We start from the raw sequence: 19,650 nt of genomic DNA, 5'->3' as shown, positions 1-19,650 counted from the left end.
CCTTTCCAGAATGGAATGAGGACATTCTCGAATGACCTGTTTTACTTTTTAAGTTTTGTCGATGCCTTAAAAAAATAAATCAGTTATTCTAAGACCCCTTCGCCATTCTTGGACAACTTCCCCTCCCTCCCTCTCTCTCCTTTCTTCTTTCTAGCTTTCCCTAATGATGGAATGACAGTTCAGTGACGCCAAGCCACAGGGATAATCCCCCAGGTTTGTCTGACACCGTCGCCATCATTTCTTACAGTAGAGCAGTATTCCAGTTTGATGCCAGCACAAAAAGAGCTGCTGCTCTAAGTATATTAGTCCATATGGCTCCTCTTCCTTTCCCTGTGATCTGTGGATCTGGTAGTTGTATTACTGAGTCAGAGGACATACGGTTTAACAACTCCTTGTAACGCTTTCATTTCATTTCATTTATTTATTTTAAACCTTTACCTCCTGTCTTAGAATCAGTTCAAAGGGCTAGGCAATTGGAGGTAAGTGACTGGCTCAGGGTCACAAGCTAGGAAGTGTCTGAGGCTAGGTTTGATCTCGGGACCTCACATCTCCAGGCCTGGCACTCTATCCACTAGCTACCCTTGACTTATTCATTTTCATTTTTTAATTTTTTTAACCCTTACCTTCTACCTTAGAATCAATACTATATATTGGCTCCAAGGCAGAAGAGCGCTAAGGGCTAGGCAGTGGAGAGTTAAATGACTTGCCCAGGGTCACCCAGTTAGGAAGTGTCTGAAGTCAGATTTTAATCTAGGGTCCACCTTCTCTAGGTCTGGCTCTTAATCCACTGAGTTACCCAGCTGCCCCTGACTCATTTTTAAAGAGAAGGAGACTGAGCTGAAAGGGAGCATGGACACAATTTATTTTTAAACCCTTCACTTTATAGGGGAGGAAACTGGGATCTGGGGAAGGTAATTGACTTGGTATCCAAATTCTAGTTCTGGAAGGAGTGAGTGTCAGACATCATCCTTATTTTATAGGAGAGATAAATGTGATCCGAGGAAGCTTAAGGTCAAAGGTAGGATTTGAACTTGGGCTCTCTGACTTATGCTACTGTATTAGTAAAGTACCTAGCACAGTGCCTGGGTTACAGTAGGCACTAAATAAATGCTTATCTCCTCCCTTCCCCCATCTACACCGGATGGAGCAGAACTGAAGTGGTAGAGGGGCACCGTGGTTGTATCCGGATAGGAGAGAAGACGGGACATGCATCGGAGACTGAGGAGTATGAGCTCTGTCTGCAAATGTTTGGGGAATTCTGTGCTATGGAGGCATGATCAGATCTGTCCTGCTTGGCCCACTGAGGCACAGGGCAAAGAAAAACTTCCTTAGAGTTTGAGTTCCCCCAAAGCTGACTGGGTTTCTTCAGAGACAGTGAACTTCCCTTCATCAGAGATCTTCTAGTGAAGCTTTTATGGCTCCTTAGAAGCATAGGCTCATGGGATCTTATAGCGCTCTGGACCTATATATTATGGATAGCTATCGTGCTCAGAGGCCAAACAGATACAGCCCTTCATTTTATACCCTTTGGAAATGTTGCTATAGAGGATATCGGGCTAGGTGCCAGTGAGACTCCACAGGGTCTTCAATTCCTTCCAACTCTAGAATTTTCTGGGCCATCCAACCCAACTCTTTCATTTTTCAGAGGAGGAAAATGAGGCACAGAGAGGGGCAATGACACAGCCAATGTCCCAACAACTGAAAATGCAACCTTAATCCCCAGCCTCCCTAGCTTGTTCCATTGCCCCTTGATGGATGTCAGATTGGAGTGGGGGGACTTCTGTGCAGGTATAGGTTGGCACCAATGGCCTCTGGAGACATTTACAGCCTGGAGTTTCTCAGATCCACGAATCCTTTCCTTCGGTTCACTAGTCTTGGCACCATCTCTGCTGTGGAGGCAGAAGGCCAGGGTCAGGGCCTTTGTTCCCTGCTCAGCTGCCCAACCCTGGAATTTGTGGGAAAATTCCCTCCCATAAGTCCACCTACAAGGCTGGCTCCATGTGAAAGGGCCCTCTGGGCTCTGTATTTATTTCCATTTTTCTTTTTTGGTCCAAGGGAAAAAACCCTCCGAAGTGAAGCCCTACAGATGTCTTCCTTCCCAGGCACTTATTCGCCACTCAGCCTATCCAGATGAAGGCTAGGGACGCCCGCCTCATCCAGCCTGTGCGTCTGCACGTGAATAGAGACAAGGAAAGAAATTCCAAAGTTCATATTTTTCTGCAGATGGGTGCTACCTCCTCCCCAGCCCCTCTCTCCACCTCCACCTCAGCCTTGGCCCAGAATGGAAGGTCTGAAAACAGAAAGACGCCACAATTTGGCTCAGCTCCGACTGCCCGGCTGGTGGTCACTGTGGGGGAGTGGAGGTTGCTATGATATGCTTTGCTGGTGAGTCAGTATTAGTGTGCTTGCTTTGCCCAACTTTGTGTGTGTGTGTGTGTGTGTGTGTGTGTGTGTTTAAAACACCGAATCTTGGTGGGGAGTGGGATGGAGGTGGCGATGAAGGAATATGGAGGAGCACGTGCAAAGGGCTCCAGAGGGTAATTAGGAAGCCTGAGCTCTAGCTGGCTTCCGTCTCTAACTCCCCCAGTCATTTTATTCTCTAGGCCTCAGTTTCTTTCTCTGTAAAAAAAACAACTCTGATATTAGAAAAGCTTTCTAAAATCTCTGCCAGCCATGGCATTCCCTGTTTGATGCTCCCTTTGAGCTCTGGCGCCACGTGTTCTAAACTCCCCCTGGGCTCTGACTTTCCATGCTTTAGGGTCCCTGCAAACTAGTTTATAATGCTTAACATGGACAACTAATTTCTCAGAATAAAAAGCCTCACTGGTCTGTGTAAATGGGAATTGTAGACGGGCTCCTGCACATATTTGTAGATTGGTGGGTCTAGGCATGTCTAAGTAATTTCCGTAGATGTGTGTGTTCATCATATGTGATAAAGTTATTAATAAGCAACAGGTTATAGCTGGAAATATTGGCACTTAGCAAGGCAGGTTGCCCTACCGACTCACTGGCTGACCATGGGAAAGTGATTTCCTCTTCCAGAGTCCTAATTTTCATGTGTATAAAATGGAACCCCTAATCCTCTGACCGTGTCGAGGGGAATGGTGGCTGTTATTACATCTGTGCCCAGACCTACAGGAGGTTCAAAGGAGGAGAACGAAATTCCTCCAGAAGTCATCTCCTTCCAAGGGGCACAGCCAGGGAGCAGGGACGCAGCGTTAGTGGGGCAGAGGATACGTAGTCTGATAGCTATCAGCAAATAACTGAGAGCTTCCTGCATTAGAAGGTGAGGGAGCCAGTTTATCCTAGCCCAGTAGATCAGGGGGCATTTGCATGGGGTATATTTAGGACAGGAAGGAAATCAGACTGGTTGGGATGACAGGCAGCAGGAGAGTTTGAACAAAAGGACGGAGGCGGGACATCTCAGACAAATCAAGTCAGCTAGCATTTGCTAAGTAGCCCCCACTGTGTACCAGACATTGTGCTAAGTGCAGGAATATAAAGAAAGGTGAAAAACAACAAATTCAAGCAGAGTAAAGGGGAGAACACTTGGGCACAGACAGGATGTGTCTAAGATGCTGCCACTATGGCCTCCTGGAGCCAATGGTCCTAAGTTCCCCAGACAGCTCCTCCTCGAGTCAGCAGCATCTTGGTCCATTGCCTGACCCCTTTCTCCATTTCTCCTACCTCTCCCACTCCCCATGGTGGGGGGATATCGGGGGACAGAGGGTCGGTTGTTTAAAAAACACTGTTTCTTCCCTATGGAAGTATGGTTCTCAATCAAGTAGAGGCAAATCCAGACAATGTTCCCTTTTATACTTTGCCACTTAGCAGAGTGTCAAAATTGTGCCCCCCCCAAAAAAATGATACAGACACATGATGGTAGGGCTGTGGTGAAACAGGCATTCTAATACTTGGTGGGTAAGGCTGTGCCTGGTGCAATGTGGTAATATCAATCAAACAAGAAGCATGTGTCATTCATTCTGCAAGGGAGCTACGTAAGGGCTCAGTTAATAGAATGATGATGGACTTAAAGTCAGGAAGACTTGAGTTCCAATCCAGTCTCAGATATGTCTTAGTTGTGTGCACCTGGACTAGACACTGCCTCAGACTTATCCATAACATGAAGATAATAATAGCACATACTTCTCAAGGTTGTTGTGAGGCTCAAGTGAGATATTTGCAACCCTTAAGGTGCTATTTAGCTGTTTTTAATTAATATTATCAGGTACCTGGGATATCGGACCAATGAATGATACCTTCTTTGCCCTCAAGAAATATATACACATATAAGTAAATGCCAAGCTGATATAAATACAAGATAACTTAATGAGATGAAGGTGGGGCCCAGGAAAGGTTTCATGTAGAAGATGAGGCTGGGGCTCAGCTTTCCAAGAGGCAGACAAGAGGAGAGAGTGCATTCCAGGCTTAGGGGATGGGCTCTGCAAATGCATGGAGATGGAAGGGGGAAATAAAAGCTAATTAGACTGGGGAAAACTGCATGAATGAAATGATGTATAATAATACTGGCAGGAAGAGAGGTTGAGGGCTAGGGAAAGAAGAGCTTAAGATGCTAAACGAAGGCGTTTGTATTCTATCCTTGAGGCAAGAGGGAACAACCCCCAGATCTTCTGGAGCTGGGGAATTCAGTGGTTAGACCTGGGCTTTAGGAAGGGAGATTGAGCCTTTGTGGAGAGGACTGATTAGAGAGGGGAGAGGCTGCAAGCAGGGAACTTAATGAGCAAGAATCTTAGCAATACAACTATGCTAAGATTTAGTCCTAAAAACACAGAAAGGGAGAAGAGAGCCTCTCAGTACTAAGAGTTAACTGGAGAATGCTTGAACCCATTATTAGCCATTAAGGTAATAAGAGTGTAAGCTGCAGAGCTGCTCCCAATCTCCTTGGAAGGTGGAGTCTCCGTTCCTGCTCCTGACACTCTTAAAATCACAGTTTAGGTTCCCCCCAAAAGGTTGATTGTTTTGTTCAGTCCTGTGATCTCATCACCATTGATCTTATGATAAGATTGTAGAGCTGTAAATTTAGTATTGAAAGGGTTATTCCCCATTGTATGAATGGGGAAACTGAGGTCTAGAGAAGAGTCATTTGCCCAAGGTCATACATTTAATATGATAGTAAAAAAAAAAAAATCTGTTTTGTTTAACATAGTCTTTCCTGTGGCAGGCTGTTTCCACTCTGATCTCATCCCTGTTCCTCACCTAACATTCTCTCTCATATTTCATCCTTCCTTTTTCTAACTCTTCTTTCATACCCAGAAACTTCTATGCCACACTCTTATACCACAGAGGCCTTGAAAGCCAATCCATAAGGCACTGCTACCTGTAATTCATGGAGGAGAACCCCATCATTCTGACCCTAAGAGAGAACCTGCCTCTTTTGATATTAAACACATGTTCTTGTGTGCATCATCAAACTGCCCAAGTGCAGAGGTGAGGAAGGACCCAGGCTTTGATCCATTGTGGGGTACAGAGAGGCTTTGGAGTCACCAGGACTGAATCATTGCTGAGCTCCCTTCCTCCTGCTCCTGTAGCCTGAAGACTCTCCTACCCAAGTCCCACAGGCTCCTTTCCAATGACCAAGACTTTTGTTCTTGCCCCTGTTCTCCCATACTCCGGTTCCTGGGTTTCTCTTGTTAGGGTTGAGGTACAGACCTGACCATGTCGTCCCCCTGCTCAGAATATTCCAGTGGCTTTCTATGTCCTCTAGTATCAACTACAAAATGGGGGCAGCTGGGTAGCTCAGTGGAGTGAGAGTTAGACCCAGAGACAGGAGGTCCTGGGTTCTAATCTGACCTCAGACAGTTCCCAGCTGTGTGACCCTGGACAAGTCACTTAACCCCCATGGCCTAGCCCTTCCCACTTTTCTGCCTTGGAACCAATACATAATATTGAGACTAAGACAGAAGGTCAGGGTTTTAAATATAACTACAAAACATAAAACTGTTAAAACCCTTCATCATCTGATTCCAGTCTACCGTCCCAGGTTTATCGCACATACTCTGTTCCAGCCCAGCTAGCCTTCTCACTTTTCCCCACACCCAACATTCCATACAGGCTTTTGCAGAGTCTCCCCCATTCCCAGAACACTTTCCCTTCTCATTTTGGCCCTTGGCATCCTTAGCTTCATTCAAGGCTTAGCTCCAGAGCACCCCCTTCTATATGAGGCTTTTTCTCATTTCTAGCTCTCCCTCCCCAATGTCCTGAAATTAATTCGTAATTACTTTATATATTTAAAAGTTTACTTCTCTGTTGTTTCCCTTGAGAGTATGTAAGCTCATTTCGGTTCTGTCTCTTGAGTCCCTAGCACAATCCCTTGAACACAGTGTTGTTGTTTTGGTTCTCTCCAACTCTTCATGGCCCCATTTGGGGTTTTCTTGGAAAAGATACTAGAGTGGTTTGCTATTATATCCTTCTCCAGCTCATTTTACAGATGAGAAAAGTGAGGTAGACAGAGTTAAGTGACTTACCCAAGGTCACACAGCTAGTAAGTGTCTGAATCCAGATTTGAACTCATGAGCATGAATTTTCTTGATCCTAGGACCAACACTGTATCTACTCTACTACACCACCTAGCTGCTCTCTTGACCACAGTGGGTGCCTAATAAATGCTTGTTGTTTACTTCCCTTGTCTGAGATCAGACATGCCTAATAAAAGACTGTTACTTTAAACATTCTGGACTCATGCATTGCCAGAGTCTTCTGTGAAAACCTCCTTTGGCCCTAAGATGACTGGAAGGTCCAGAGTTGAGTTTTAAGGGGGGGGGGGAGAAGGTCGGTCCCCCTACTCTGTTATGCCACGCCACCTCTCTAAAATCTCGGAAAGTCCAAAGACTTGGGCTAGAGGCACTCACTCCCTGGGCTTTGGCTTTCTCATTTCCTCATTTCCTTGAAACATGAGGACTCAGTCTCTGAGGTCCTATCTAGCTCAAGATCTATGATCCTAAGGGTTCTAGCTTGGCACCTTATAAACTATGTGACTTTGAGCAAGTGACTGAATCTTTCTTCTGACCCTCAGTCTCCTCATCTGTAAAATGGAGACATTTGACTAATTGTTCTCCAAGGTTCCTCCCGAAGCTCTTTTTGTCTTAATGAAATGTAAGTACTGACTGGGCTTTTTTTGATCATTTCATGGGTCAGGAAGTTGAAGTCAAGAGATTCAGAGACTTTCCCAAAGTTACACAAAAGGGCAAAGCAGCCTAGGGAAGAGAAGCCAGGTCTCTGAAGTCCAACGTTCCTGTCCCCATGCCATGCATGGTCCCATTCAAGCTTATGTAGTAAGTGCTGTAGTTAGAAGGTCCTTGGAAAGAGTCATACAATAATTTGCATACAATTTACATACACCCACAGAAGTCTTTAGTCTATTTTTAGGCAATTTTCCAAGATAGAAACATTATTTTTGCTCCTCCTAGAGGCAACATCTCTAGATTCCCCCTCCCCCATATTTCTGCCTGCTTCCCACACCCAATCAACAATCCAGGTCCCCTGAGGCAACTGAATTATAAAGAATAGGAGGATGATAGAGACCTGATGAGGACCTCTAGAGAGGCACTCTTAGAGGGGAGTGTGAGGCCAGAAGCTGAAGGGGAAAGATGGGGCACAGGTTTGCCAGTAAGGCGCCCTAGATTATTTTCTTGGTTAGGGACAATGAAAGGATCTCGGAAAAAACATGAAGAGGCACTTTCCTGGAGAACACTTAGAACCAGGACATCCAGGGGTAGTGGGTCATTTCCCTTCCATTCAGTTTCTCCAGCTCTAGATGGCTAGCTTGTCTCGGAAGACCCTATCAGCTGTCAATTCTCTGAAAGGAATCCTGGGGAGCTTAGAGCAATCTCCTGAACCTGCTAATAAAGTGAAATTGAACAGTAGGCATTTATCAATATGCCAGAACTGTGTTAAGAACTTTGATTACCAAGAAAAAAGCAAAATCAGTCCTTGTCCTCAAGGAGCTTACATTCTAATGGGAGAAATAGTATGAATGTAAAGTCCTTTGCTTGGGTTCTTTAAGGATTAAAAATTAAGATTGGACTAAATATAAGAGAAATGTGGTTGTCAAAATTAATATATCTCAAGTCAAAAGACTTTTTAGCAGTATTTATTTATAAAATAGAGGGAAAGTGTGAAAGTAGAGAAATGAGAAAGAGGGTAGAGAAGGTATCTATCCTATCACACTAGATAATTACTCAGGCTGGGTTCGAACCAGGCAGGGCTCATTAACCCTCCACTGGAGGACCATAAGTTGGAGGTTCTAGAGGTGAATAAAGCAAGGGTTCCAGCCATGAGGCCTCCTCCAAGACAGGGAGCCTCTCTGGAAGCTAGTCCCTCCAGGAGCCAGGAAAGGAGTCAGCCTTTTCACTCTCCCATGTGGTAGTCCAAAGAGAAGATCCAAGAGCAGTCTTTCCGGGAAGCAGCCCAAGGACTCAAACCAGATCTCCTCCAAGGCCAAATTTGAAGGAGAGAGAGCTGGTCATAGGAAGTTGCAACTACTTTTAAAGACCCTTCTTTGTGTCACTTCCTGTGCCTTCCTTCCACTTTACATAGACTAATTACAATTTAAAAATTTTCTTTCTTTCTTTCTTTTTTTAAACCCTTACCTTCTGTCTTGAGATCAATACTCTGTTTTGGTTCCAAGGCAGAAGAATGGTAAGGGCTAAGCAATGGGGGTCAAGTTACTTGCCCAGGATCACACAGCTAGGAAGTGTCTGAGGCCAGATTTGAACCTAGGACATCTCATCTCTAGACCTGGCTCTCAATCCACTGAGCCACCCAGCTGCTCCCAGTTTTAGAATTTTCTTAGGATTGCTCAGGGAGCAGTCAGTCATTTCTGAGTTGTCACTCTAGCACAGGGGTCAGCAACCTTTTTGGCCGTGAGAGCTATAAACGCCACATTTTTAAAAATGTAATTTCGTGAGAGCCTTACAGTGCTCACAGTGCAGCTCCTGTAACAGTGCCTGAAAAAAATTGACTTTGTGGCTCCCGCAGAAAGAGCTATATCTGGCCCTCAAAAGAGCCAGATATGGCTCGAGAGCCATACGTTGCCAACCCCTGCTCTAGCATATGGGTTTTGGACCTCCCCTCAAAGGAAATGTGAGTGTATATGCTTCTGGTGATTAAATCTAAAAGTGGGCAGGGGAGAGTTAATCCCATCTTCACAGTTAAAAAAATTCAATAGCAAAAGTTCAATGAAGAAAGCTTTGCTTGCTTAGTTTGGGTAAAAAAAAAAAATAACTTTGAGCTTTGACCAGAATTCCTAGCTCAATATAAATCAATAATGTAAAACAGCTAATTGGATCTTAGACCATCTTAAGAGATCTGGGTTCAAAATACCTACTCTATTACTTACTTAACTATATGACTTTTGGTTAATTTGTCATTGAACTCCTTGGGCCTCTGTTTTCCCAACTGTAAAATGTAGGAGTTGGTCTCAGGGGCCCCGGAATATCCTTCTAAATTGAAATGAATAATCTCACATATTTGGATTTTGTCAATGTGGTGAAACCAAGGAAATCACTCAAATTCTCCAGGTCTCAGTTTCCTCACCTGAACAATGGGGATACAACTAAAAGGGGCTGGTCTAGATGATTTCAAAGGTATCTTCCAATTCTAAAGCCACGATCTTATGTTTTATGTCTTTTGTCAATATGGGAACAGTTTAGCATAAGGGATAGAAACTTGGAAGTGGATTCAGAAAGAACTAGGTTCAGATTCTGCCCTCAGGTGGACAAATCTACAAATCCTTTTTGTTGTTTTTCAGTTGTGAGTCATATCTGACTCTTCATGACCTCTTTTAGAGTTTTCTTGGCAAAGATATTGGAGTGGTTTGCCACGTCCTTCTCCAGTTCATTTTATAAATGAGGAAACTGAGACAAACTGAGTTAAATAACCTGCCCAAGGTCACACAGCTAGTAAGTATCTGAAGCTGGATTTGAACTCAGGAAGAGGAGTCTTCCTGAGCCCAGGCCTAGCACTCTAATCACTGTGCCACCTAGCTGGCACACAGTAGGTGCGTTAATAAATGCTTGACTGATGGGCTGTAATTTGACACTCCGTGTCCAAAGATCACATTGGAAGCTGGTCTTCCTGACTCTAGGTCCATCATTCTCTCTAGGAAAGCATATCTGGCCTTCAGTGATAGTGGGAACCCTCCAAAGAATGCTGGTTTTCATTCCGGCAGTAAGTTATTCTAAAGAAGGTCATGTGGTCCTAGACCCAGGGTTCCAAGGAACCTCAGAAACCGTGACGTCTCATTTCTTCCTTTTACAGATGGGAAAACTGAGGCCAAGGAGGGGCAGTGACTTGCCTATGTCCACACAGGTAGTAAAGAGCAAAGCTGGAATTTGAACCCAGCCCAGGCAATTCCAGATTCCAGTCTCCTTTCCCTCCCCTCTGTGCCTCCCTCAGTGGCTTGACAATCATCTTATTCGACTCAAATAAAGACCCAAACTGAGTACCAAGCTGAGAAAAGCAGGTTTTTGTGCAGCTGGAGGGCTTTGGATCAGGCAGTGAAAGGACTTGGGGCCAGGGAGGATGGGAGTGATGGTCAAACCCAGAACAGGGGAATGCACTTGTTGGGTGACTAATGCTCTGTGCAGCTCAGGCACGAGAGAGGGAGGGAGCGCTTGAGGGACCACTTCAGGGGCAGACAGGTTCCCAGGCACAGCCATTGTTCCAAAGCCAAACAAGTTTTCAGGTAGATAAGGGCCTTGGAGGGCAGTAAAATGAGACCCAGCAGCTTCTCTAATCTTGTATCTGTCTGCCAAGCTTTGCTCCCTTTTGTTATCCCACCAGCACTGGCCCCCTTCCTCCTTGGGTGGGATTGGGGCAGGGATGGAGGGTGGGGGAGGGAGCTTGTGGGAGGGAGAGGGGGGAGCACAACCACCCACTGAGGAAGTCTTGCCTTCCAAGAGGATCCCCCTGAAAACTGAGGCCCTGGAGTTCCACTGGTTTGTCCCCCAAATGAGGGGAAAGAGGGGAGAATAAGGCCAGGGACCAGAGAAGGGAAATGACAAAGTAATAGAAGACAGGTGGGGGCTGGGAAAGAGGAAAAGGAGGGACACTGGGAAAGGGAAAAGGAATCAGTCAACAAGCATTGATTGAATACTATAATCCAGGGATAGCTAGGTGGCTCAGTGGATAGTCCCAGTCCCGGAGTCAGGAGGATCTGGTTCAAATTTGACCTAAAAAATTTCCTAGCTATGTGACCTTGGGCAAGTCACTTAACCTTATTTGTCTAGCCCTTCTCCTTCTGTCTTAGAATTGTTACTAGGACATAAAGTAAGGGTTAAAGAAATGCCATAGGGGGAATGTAGTTCTATATTTGGGGACAAATGGGTGTCTCAGTGGATAGAGAGCCAGACCTGGAGACAGGAGGTCCAATATGGCCTCAGACAGTTCCCAGCTGTGTGACTCTGGTTAAGTTACTTAACCCTCATTGCTTAGCTCTTACCACTTTTCTGCCTTGGGATCAGTTCACAATACTTATTCTAAGATAGAAGGTAAGGGTTAAAAAAAAGTACTATATGCCAGGCACTGAGGGGGCAAAGACAAAAATGAAAATAGTCCCTGCCTGTTAGAAACTCCTCGACTCAGTTTCCTCATCTGTAAAGTAGACATCCATTTTATAATTTTAATTTTATCAAATGAGGTAACATATGTAAGGTGTTTTGCAGACCTTAAAGTTCTACATAATGTTATTATTATTAAGCTGTAAATTAGGGGCTGGGGCCACAAGGATTCTGAGGACCTTTCCAACTCTACAACAATGATTCCAGGATCCTTTGCAGCTAAGCCTTTATTTTCCTGGGGAGCATTATTGTTTTATATTCGTATTTTCAAAAAGAGGCAATTGTAGTATCCTGGAAAGAACACTGGACCTGGAGACTGGAACATCTGGGTTCAAGATTTATGATCTTTTATTCTTTGGAGGAAATAACTTGTATACCTAAAATATAATTCAGGGGAGAGCAATGAGGGACCCTAGATTTTCTGGCTGGAAAGGACCTTAGGAGGCATCTCAATCAACCTTTCATTTCCAAAATAAACTGAAGCCCAGAGAGGCTAATCTCCCAAGGTAATAAGCAGAAGGGTCAGGATTTGTATCCAGGGCTTTTGACTCCATTTCTATGACTTCCCATTAATTTGTCTGCCTTTCAAGGAAGGAAAGGAGCAGAAAAGAAAGAGAAGCAGAAAGAAGTATTAATCAATGAACCAACCACCTTTAAAAAAATGCTTATCTTCTGTCTTAGACTGAGTACTATCTATTGGTTCCAAGGCAGAAGAGCAGTAAAGACTAGGCAATGGGGGATAAGTGACTTGCCCAGGGTCACACAGCTAGGAAGTGCCTGAAGCCAAGATTTGTACTGGAGATCTCCCATCTCTGGTCCTGGTTTTCAGTCCACAGAGCTACCTAGCTGGCCCACTACCCCAACCACCATTTTTAAAGTGTCTACTATGAACTTAGGGAAAAAAGAATGTAAGCATCCTGAGGGTAGGAACTATTTCATTCTGGTATTTGTATCCCTAGCACCTAGAACCTAGTAGATACTTAAAATACTAGTTAAATTGAACTAAATTTAATGGATAAGGGGAAGAAGGGAGGGGCAAGGAAGTAGCTGGGTCAAAGGAGAAAGAAATGGAATAAGGATCAGGCAAGTTAAGAAAAACATGCTTTCTTTTTTTTTTCCTTTTTCTGGCTGGCTTCATGAGTAAGACAGATGGGTATATAAGAGGGAGCCTTATTTGAGGGACCTGAGTTCAAACCCCACTTTTAGCCACTAGCTGGGTGACCTGGTACAAATTGCTAAACTCTCTGCCTCAGTTTCTTCATCTTTAAAATGAGCATGTTGGACTAGATGGCCTCTGAGGGCCCCTCACGCTCTTAAGTCATGTCATAATCCCATGAACCTATGTAGGCAGGAAAAGACTAGGTAGAACTATGGCCCTGGTTGAAGTCCAACCACCTTGTGACCTTGGGTCAGTCATTTCCCTTCCCTAGACAATTATCTGTCAAGTAAGTAGACAAGGGTGGGAAGATGGGGAGGAGAGAGGCCATCAGTTACCCAGCCTGAGCTTTCGCTGAGACATGCTAGGAGTCAAAAGTGAAATTTTATCTGTGAGAGCCCCATTCAGAAGGACAGTCAGGGTATTGTTGCTTTTGTTCGAGCTGATTTCTCTGCCAGAAGCAGACTCAACCTCTAGAGCTTGGGGATATGAAGACAGTTCAGGGGCCCAAATGCAACAGAATTTTTCACTGAGGAAAAGGGAAGAGAAAGGTGGTTCAGCCTGGGAGATCAGGAGCCCTGAGTGCCAGTACTCCAGTAACGGGGAGCAATTCAGCTCATCGCCGCATCTGCTTCCTAGGGACAAAGGATACGGTATGCTAATTGCTGGGGAAACTGAGGCAGACAGAAAACAAGAAGCCTTCTCCTTAAGGAATTTACTTCGTATGGTACATAAATGGATATGGAGTTATAGGATGTGGCTTCAAAGTTCAGCTCTGTCACTGTTCATGTGATCTTGGGCAAGTCACTGCTCTTTGGGTCTCAGTTTCTTCATCTGTAATAAAAGGAAGTTGGACTTGATGATTTTTATGAGCTCTTCCAGTTTCAAGATGTAGAATCCTATGGTTTTCCTGAGGATGGAAGGATATGGCTTGTACACTAATAATGAGAGCTCCCTCTAAGGTTTGCAAAGTTCTTGGTATGGGTGTGGGATTTTATTTGATAAGCAAATATATACAAAGTAATTTCTAGAGAGCTAGAGAAAAGGAGGGAGGGGGGAAGGGGGGAGAGAGAAACAGAGAAAGAGGGGAGAGAGGAGGAAGGGAAGAAAGAGAGAAGGGAGGGGGGAGAGAGGGAGAAAAAGAGGGAGAGAACAAGAGAGAGAGGGAGGAGAGAGAGAAGGAAAGACAGAGACAGACAGACAGACAGAGAGAGACAAGGACAGAGGATCAGAAAAAACCTTCTGAGCTGAGCTCTGAAGGAAATTGGAAATATATTTTTTAATCCTTATCTTCCATCTTGGAATCAATACTGTGTACTGGTTTTAAGGCAGAAAAGCAGTAAAGGTTGGGCAATGGGAGTTAAATGACTTGTCCTGCATCACCCAGCTAGCAAATATCTGAGGCTGTATTTGAACCCAGGACCTCTCATCTCTAGTCCCAGCTTTCTATCTAATGAGCCATCTGGCTGCCCCTAAAACTGGCGATATTCTGAGAAGGGAGGGATTCTAGACAGGAAGGACCATTTATGAGAAGCCAGAGGCTGGAGATGGAATGTCCTGCTTGCAGAATAGCTGGTGAGGCAGTTTGCTTGGAAAGGAAAGTCTCTGATGTAGAGCGGACAATGTAGGTGGAAGCCAGCATTTTATTCTCTTTGAGCCCATTCTCTCCCCATTCTGGGCTTCTGTTTGGACCCAGGGCTCCCTAAGGGCTCTGATAGTCTGTTCTCAGTCCTTTCCAGCTTTAACATTCTTTTTCTCAGTTCTAAGGCAAGAGTTCTTGATCTGGGATCATGCACTTGTTTTCTAAAATATGTGTTTTGATAACTTACTGCAATGTCATTGATTTCTTTTGGTATCCTATGTATTTTACACTTTGGGTCCATCCATTCTCTGTTTGGAGATGGACCGTTTTTGACATTATAAGCTTTTCGGAGTTGTGGTGGATCAGTTTCGATCAATTACTAAGCCTTTTGTGGTTGATTATCTTTACAATATTTCTGTTAGTGTGTAAATTGTTCTGGTTCTCAATTTACTTTGTGTCAGTTCATACAAGTCTTACCTGATTTCTCTAAAACCATTCCCTTTATTATTTTTTGTATTGTTGTTCAGTTATTTCAGTTGTGTCTGATTCTTTGTGACTCCATTTGTGGTTTTTCTTTGCAAAGATATCGGAGTGGTTTGTAGTTTCTTCTTGAGATCATTGTACAGATAAGGAAACTGAGGCATACAGGGTTAAGTGACTTGCCCTGGGTCACACAGCTAGTAAATGTGGGGAGCCCAGATTTGAACTCAGGTCTTCTTGACTCCATGCCTAGTATTTTATCCACTTAGATGTACCCCCCCCCGCCCCCCACCCCTGTCCCTCATCATTTCTTATATTAGAATAGAATTCCATCACAATCATACACCATAGCTAATTTAGCCATGCTCCAATTGATGGGCATGCCCTTAGTTTCTAATTCTTTGCCTCTAGGAAAAGAGCTGCTTTTTATACAAATAGGTTCTCTTCTTTTCCCCTTCATCTCCCTGGGCTATAGACCTAGTCGAAGTATTGCTGGGTCTGAGGGGAAACATAGCTTGGATGCCCTTTGGTCATAGTTCTAAATCACTCTCCAGAATGGTTAGACTAGTTCAAGGCTGCCCCACCAGTGTATGAGTATATACCCATTTCCCCCATATCCTCTCCAGCATTTTGTGTTTCTGTTATCTTAGCCAGTGTGATGGGTATGAGATGGTATCTGAGATATTTGGAGCATTTTTGATCAAACTATTGATAGCTTTGATTCCTACCTCTATAAAATGCCTGCCCGTATCCTCTGACCATTTCTCAGTTGGGGAATGGTTCTTTATAAATTTAGCTAAGCTCTCTAATATAGTTGAGAAATGAGAAACTTATTGCAAAGTGCCCCCCCACCCACCATTTTCCTGCTTTCTTCTAATTTTGACTTCAATGGGGTGCAGTGGAAAGAATCTGAAGCTCCAGGATCAGGGATCAAACTGGAGTCCCTGGTTTTCTTTAGGTCTCAGCTAACTCCATTTTCTAAAGGAAGCCTTCTCCAACCCTCTCTTAATTCTAGTACCTTCCCTCTATTAATGATTTCTTCTTTTTCCTCTCTATAACTTGCTTTGGACATATATCTTTGCATATTGTCCTCTACTTGACTGTAAGCTCCTTGAAGGAAGGATCTATCTTTTGCCTCTTTTTGTATCCCCAATGCTTACTTAGCACAGTGCCTGGCACATAGTAGGTACTTAATAAATGTTTGCTGATTGATTGAGTCCCCAGCATTGCCACTTATGACCTGCATGACTTTGGACATGTCTCTTGACATGTCCTCTAGTACTATTTTTTCCATCAATAAAAAAATAAGAGGATGGTGGTGGGGGGTGTAGATTACATGGTCTCTAAACTGTAAATCTATGAACTTTCAGTTCTAAATCCTATCTATTACCCTCTTTAGCTTTCTAACCAACTGCCCTCTCCTTGGCGATATCATTCCTGTTGCCTGTTTCTTTTCTTTTCTTTTTTTCTCTTTAATTTTTTTTATTTTTTAGAAAAATTTGCGATGGTTACATGATTCATGTTCTTATTTTCCCCTTCACCCCTCTAAGTCCCTCCTCCCCCCTAGCCAATGTGTATTTCCACTGGTTTTAACACGTGTCATCTATCAAGACCTATTTCCATATTATTGATAGTTGCATTAGTGTGATCATTTTGGGTCTACATCCCAATCATGTCTGCATCAACCCATGTGTTAAAGCAGTTTTTTTTCTGTGTTTCCTCTCCTCTAGTTCTTCCTCTGAATGTGGGTAGCGTTCTTTTCCATAAGTCCCTCAGAATTATCCTGGGTCATTGCATTGCTGCCAGTACAGAAGACCATTACATTTGATTTCACCACAGTGTATCTGTCTCTGTGTACAATGTTCTTCTGGCTCTGCTCCTTTCACTCTACATCAATTTCTGGAGGTCTTTCCAGATCACATGGAATTCCTCCAGTTTATTATTCCTTTGAGTGCAATAGTGTTCCATCATCAGCATATACCACAATTTGTTCAGCCATTCCCCAATTGAAGGGCATACTCTCATTTTTTAGTTTTTTTGCTACCACAAAAAGCGTGGCTATACATATTTTTGTACAAGTCTTTTTAGCTATGATCTTTTTGGGGTACAAACCCAGCAATGGTATGGCTGGATCAAAGGGCAGGCATTCTTTTTAGCACTCTTTGGGCATAATTCCAAATTGCCATCCAGAATGATTGTATCAGTTCACAACTCCACCAGCAATGCATTAATATCCCGATTTTGCCATATCCCTTCCAACATTCATTACTCTCCCCTTCTATCATTTTAGCCAATCTACTAGGGTGTGAGGTGGTACCTCAGAGTTGCTTTGATTTGCATTTCTCTAATTATTAGAGATTTAGAGCACTTTCTCATGTGCTTATTGATACTTTTGATTTCTTTACCTGAAAATTGCCTATTCATGTCTCTTGCCCATTTATCAATTGGGGAATGGCTTGATTTTTTATACAATTGATTTAGCTCCTTGTATATTTGAGTAATTAGACCTCTGTCAAAATTTTTTGTTATAAAGATTTTTTCCCAGTTTGTTGTTTCCCTTCTGATTTTGGTTGCATTGTTCTTGTTTGTACAAAAACTTTTAAATTTAATATAATCAAAACCATTTAATTTACATTTTGTAATTTTCTCTAACTCTTGCTTGGTTTTAAAGTCTTTCCTTTCCCATAGATCTGACAAGTATACTATTCTGTGTTCACTTAACTTATTTATAGTTTCCCTCTTTATATTCAAGTCGTTCACCCATTCTGAATTTATCTTGGTGTAGGGTGTGAGATGTTGATCTAAACCTAATCTCTCCCATATTGTTTTCCAATTTTCCCAGCAGTTTTTGTCAAATAGTGGATTTTTATCCCCAAAGTTGGGCTCTTTGGGTTTATCATACACTGTCTTGCTGACGTCGTTTACCCCAAGTCTATTCCACTGATCCTCCTCTCTGTCTCTTAGCCAGTACCATATTGTTTTGATGACTGCTGCTTTATAGTATAGCTTAATATCCGGTACTGCTAGGCCACCTTCCTTCATGGTTTGTTTTTTTTTTCATTATTTTCCTTGATATTCTTGATCCTTTGTTCTTCTAAATGAACTTTGTTATAGTTTTTTCTAATTCAGTAAAAAGTTTTTTGGTAGTTTGATAGATGTGGCACTAAATAGGTAAATTAATTTGCATAGAATGGTCATTTTTATTATGTTAGCTTGTCCTACCCATGAGCAGTCAATGTTTCCAATTGTTTAGATCTAGTTTTAATTGTTTGGAAAGTGTTTTGTAGTTGTGGACATATAATTCCCGAGTTTGTTTTGTTAGATAGATTCCCAAGTATTTTATATTGTCTAGGGTGATTTAAAATGGTTTCTCTTTCTACCTCTTGCTGTTGTGATGTGTTGGAAATATATAGAAATGCTGATGATTTGTGTGCATGCTTCTTTTCTGGTTAGCCTCAAATGCTTTCCATTTCTTCCCTCCGCTCCTCTCCTACAGCATGCTCTGTCCCCCCCTTCCTATGAACCCATTTCTCCCAGAGTTTTGTTTTTCACCTTTCGATTAAACAAGAATCTCTTTGCCTTTTTCTCTTTGTTGAAACCCTACCCATACCTCAAATCTCAGCTCAGGTGTCACTTCCTTGATAAAGACCTCGCCTGGGCTCTGTGTCAGAACTGATATTTTTTTCCTCAGTCACTCCTTTCTGACAGCAATCACAGATGGATATATAGTCCAAAGACATGAGCAAGCAGTTCTTAAAGAAGGAATTAAAATCCATAAGTAACCATATAAGAGTTTGCTCTGAATCACAACAAAATTAAAACAACCCTGAAGTTTCACTTTACTGCTAGCCAATTATGGATATGATAAGGGATACTGGAGGGGCTGTGGAAAGTCAGGCCCACTGCTTGCTACTCTAGACTGTTTTATTTATTTTTTAAACCCTGACCTTCCGTCTTGGAGTCAATACTGTGTATTGGCTCTAAGGCAGAAGAGTGGTAAGGGTAGGCAATGGGGGTCAAGTGACTTGCACAGGTAGGAAGTGTCTCTAGGCCTGGCTCTCAATCCACTGAGCCACCCAGCTGCCCCCAAGGGTTTTTTAAACAGGGATAAGTATTATAATTATTTATGACTGTATCTTATTCCCCTGGCTCACTCTAAGCTCCCTGACGCATTTATAAGGTGCTCTAAAAATTCTCATTGAAATGAGCTGGGGAGACCGGACATATGCATAGTGTAATTAATAATACTGACCAACTGAGCAGCAAGTATTTATTAATGAACCTGGCTCTGTGAGCTTCCATGCTATTGAGAGAACATATACCAGTATAAACATATAGGAAATAAATACATCAACCAAGCAATCAACATTTATTAAGTGCCTACTATGCACCAGGCATTATAATAGGAATTAATACAAAGACAACAATGAGACAGTCCTTTTCATAAAGGAATCCGTTCTTATGGGGAGTTCTTTTGTTTCTAAGGCTAGATTTGAACCCAGGATCACCCATCTCTAAGGTCTGGCTTTCTATCCACTGATCCCTGTAGCTGCCCCAAGCTACTACTTCTTGAGGCAAGTCATTCAAGTCCTCTGAATTCTTTCCTCCTTTCAAAAAGGAGAAGGTGGGCCTAGAAGGCCTCTGAGGTTCTATGGGGCTTTTGATGCTGTCCAGGGGAGAGAGGCCCTAAGATGGCAGCTTTGGGAATGGAAAGGCAGAGATGTGCTGGAGCAGTTGGGTGTGATCTCATCCTTGTGGGTATCCATTCTGCCCCTCCAACCATGCAGATGACAGCTCATTCCCAGCAGCTCCTAAAGTGGGAGAGATCCTCTTGGCCATGTCCTCCCAGATGT

This window comes from Gracilinanus agilis, chromosome 5 (assembly GCF_016433145.1).
Source record: "Gracilinanus agilis isolate LMUSP501 chromosome 5, AgileGrace, whole genome shotgun sequence".
Taxonomy (NCBI): Eukaryota; Metazoa; Chordata; class Mammalia; order Didelphimorphia; family Didelphidae; genus Gracilinanus; species Gracilinanus agilis.
Note: the sequence above shows the minus strand (reverse complement) of the source record.